Source organism: Rhipicephalus sanguineus, chromosome 8 (assembly GCF_013339695.2).
Source record: "Rhipicephalus sanguineus isolate Rsan-2018 chromosome 8, BIME_Rsan_1.4, whole genome shotgun sequence".
In the NCBI taxonomy this organism is placed as follows: domain Eukaryota; kingdom Metazoa; phylum Arthropoda; class Arachnida; order Ixodida; family Ixodidae; genus Rhipicephalus; species Rhipicephalus sanguineus.
Window position 1 is genome coordinate 27,781,050 of NC_051183.1, and position 4,063 is coordinate 27,785,112.

Here is a 4,063-nt window from a genome sequence, read left to right on the forward strand (position 1 = left end):
CCTCTCTCAAACGAACGAATTGTACGCCATCGTCCAGACTTAACGCTGCAGAAGGCCGTACAAGAGCTACTGAGTTTCCTGCGATCTATGGCCTGTCCGACCGATCCTGAGTGGAATGCTGCCGTGTGTGTTTGCGTGAGATTGTGTTTGTTTTTTATTGTTTATTTTTTAGCTCTCCCTCTCTGCTCTGCTTCCAATTCCCTATTTTGCCATCCCAGTGCAGGGTAACATACCGGATACCAGAGGTCTGGTTGAGCTCCTCGCCTTCCTCTCCTCTCTTGACCAACAGTCGCCAGACTTCCAGTGTGCCCTGAGCAGACTTGATGGTCGACGTTTCGCTGTGAAATAGACCTTGCGAGGCAGGCCTCGCAGCTCATTCGGCCCGGAAAGCCGTACGAGCCCTTCTGTGGTTCTTGAAGGCAGCTGAGTTGAGTGATTGCCAGTAGACACGCTGGATTGTGCATGTGTATTGTGAATTGCGTGCATTCCATGCTTTCTCTCTCTCCCTTACTCTCTTACCCTCAGTTCGCCTCCCCACGTGTAGGGTAGCACAGTGGGAAAACCAGTTAACATCAGCTGTTTTTCTTTTACCCTCTCTCTATCTATCTATCTACACGCATTGCCATGTGAACATTCAGTGCATGGGCCTTTTTGCAGCTGAATGCATGTGCTTGCGTGGGAGTTCTTGGGTTGTGGGAAAAGTTTCTATTTGAGATATTATTTTGAGAATAACCACCGCCTTTTACAGCGAGGCAATCTTAGTAGTAGTAGTAGTAGTAGTAGTAGTAGTAGTAGTAGTAGTAGTAGTAGTAGTAGTAGTAGTAGTAGTAGTTGTAGTAGTAGTAGTAGTAGTAGTAGTAGTAGTAGTAGTAGTAGTAGTAGTAGTAGTAGGCCTCACGCAGGAGTGAAGGAGGAGTGAAGGAGGGAGGAGTGAAGGAAAAATGAATCGAAATGATGATGCTCCAAATGCGTGAGCGCGCATATTTCAAATCTAGTGGCGTGTTCACGACACCACGTGATCTCGCTTGCCAATCAGATACACTCGGGCGCATACAGCTTCGCTGTTCGGTGGCCTTCACTGCCTGGAACTGGCTGAATTTTTAATTTCTTTCTTTTTTTTAGATTAGCTTGTTTAGAGGGGCACAACGTGTCACGCTATTGAAGCCTACGGCGACGACTTTCAAGTATCCGTTCATGAAAACTATACAAAGGCCGCGTCTTACGCCGCAGAAGGCTATTTTCAGGACTCGTCGTATAGGACAGCATGTGTAGCGCACACACAAAAGGGCGCTGCGTATCGGCGCGGGGCGATTGTCTCGCCTTTGAGCACCTTACAGCACAATCCCGTTCCGTCCATTATCGTCCCTTGACACGGCTCTCCACCGGACGGACCATGGTGCCGGTAGCACTGACACTCAAGCAAGTTCGTTTTCCAAAGAGCACGTGCTGTCGACTCGACAAGATGCTGTAAGGGCAGGAGCGCGAGATAAAAAAAGAGCAAAGCGAGAGATATATTGTTTGCCCCCGAGCACTCGTGTGTGTACGCTTCGAACGCCCTTCAGCTAAACCCTGTAGCTGTTGTTTGCTCGTGGCTTTTCAAGCCTTTCGACGACGTCGTCCAATGGAAAACGGCCCGGGGAAAACAAAAAAGGCTGTTCCGGCTCTCCTGTTCTGACAGCTGCGGGTGCAAAACCGCGTTTCTTTTCTTCATTTTGCTCTATTTGAAATTGTACGTGTTCAGTGTGTAAATAACTAAAATAAGCTTAAAAGAAGGTGTTGATCGATCATCGAGGGCTTGTTTCTTTTGTTAGACACAATTCCTAATTACACCAACAGACAGTGAAGCAGAGGAAGGTATATGGTACACTACTTGTATGTTTTAATTGTAGTACAGTAATTATGACAGGTGGAGAGTAATTAAGGTGGATGAAAAATCTACTTGCCGCAGATATCTGCGGTCCCTACCTGCGGCAAGCAGATTTTTCATCTGCACTCTCAATTTCTCTCTATCTATGTCAAAATTACTGTACAACAGTTAAAACATACAATCGATTTCATCAGGTTGCGTAATAAAAGCTTAGACGCAATGCAATTATTACAAAAAAATAAGCCAAGGAAAGCAAAGGGGGCGTTATTTGTTGTTTATAATTGTAGTGTCGTAATTATGACATAAATTGAAAGGAATCAAAGTGGACGAAAATTCACGCTTTCCGTCGGTGGGATCGGAAAGGTTGTGGGTTCCGAACAACCAAGGTTATGGGTTCGTAGTCAGAGCATCCGAGAATCCGCCTAGTGATACCTAGCTTATCAAGGTTTTGCATTGCAAGAGTTCTCTGTATAGGGTGTAGATAACGGTGCATAAAGTATCAATCGATAGCTTGGCGTAGCGAGTATGGTCATGAATTCTCTGAGTTAACTAAAGCGTGCCCCCCCCCCCCCTCTTGTTTTTTTAATTTTATACACAGGTCGCACGCAACGGTGACACACATCAGCAACGGCAACCTCAGTCGAGAAATAACCAGAACTATACATGGTGTTCCTGTATATGATTTTAGGCCCGCAAAACTACGTATAACAGAACGTTCGCAATGGTCGAAACAATAGCTGCAGACGAAGATAACGTGTTTACCATCGCAATGGCACGAGACTGATTGTCGTTGTCACATTTCCCTTTATAATTGGTAGTGTGGCCAATCCCCCTCGTGGGTATGAGCCAGTCTCTTTTTAGGCGACAAAGAAACAAACATCTATCGGGGCACGGAATCTTCGTGGACTCAAGAGAACTCCCTTCTAGCGTCACTTTTATAGAAAACGCTGCCGCCAACTACGAGGGGGGGGGGGGCTGCGACGGCGCTCGGGACCCAGAGCGCGTCGGCCGATTAAATCAATAAACGCAAGAGGCGCGCACGAGCGCTCCCTCAAGAGCCAAAGCGGAGCGCGGCGCCAGGCAAGAGGTAAATCTTCCCAAATGGGACGTGCCGGCCCAGGCGGGGAATGCCGTGTTTTCTCGTATGGAAGCAGCCGTAGAAACCAAGCACCCTTTTACACCTCCACGCCCTAACCGATTTCAATGTCCAACCAACACGCACACGAAAACTAAATGTCTAAATTGGCGCAGTTACAATGTCCAAATAAGGCAGATGTCCAATAAGATGGACGCTTATGAAGATTCGTGGATAATTCTTGAAAACGGGTTGTCGCTGGAGTCAAAGTTTCGACAAGCCGTCTTGTCTTCTTCAAGGTTGCAGACCAAACGTTGGCGTCTGCAAAACCCTACGTTCAAGAAAATTTCAATCATTACAATGTGTAAGAAAACGCACCAGTGCCTATGTACAGGGACTGGCGCTGATATCCGGGTAAGCACGTGCCGAACAATTTGCCTTTCTGCGAGTGGGCGGTTGTCCAGCTGACATATAGTGCGGATGAGAACTCTGTCCTTTGGCAGCTCAAACAGTGGTAGAAGAAATGATGCGCGACTGTTTCGCTGCACCAGCAGCGTTCACACTGTGGGCAGTGCTGTGCGTTTGTCATTCTAATCATAAACGAATAAAGACACCTTTATATCTTCATACTTTGCGCAGCTACACATTCCGTCCGCCTTGTCATCACGTGACTGTATACCCTTTTTGTGAACTCATGGCTCGGAGTAGCATTCTGAAATGCTTCTTCCTTTTCTAGGAGATAATAATTGTTGGGGTTTTACGTCCCAAAACCACGATATTATTATGAGGGATGTCATAGTGGGCGGCTCTGGAAATTTTTGCCACTTGGTGTTCTTTAACGTGCACCTAAACCTAAGTACACAATCTCTAGCATATCGCCTCCATCGAAATGCGGCCGCCGCAGCCGGGATTCGATCCCGCGACCTTCGGGTCAGCATGTCGAGCACCATCGTCGCTAGACCACCGAGGCGGGTCCTTATCTATGAGAGAGAACGGTTCTCCTTATATTGGGGCATGGCCATGGTCCAAACGTTCGGACGTGCACTCACTTAATTTTGAAAGGACGTTTGTTGTTGTTGGTGGTGGTGGTGTTGTCAGCATTGTTGTCGTCGTCTTTGAAG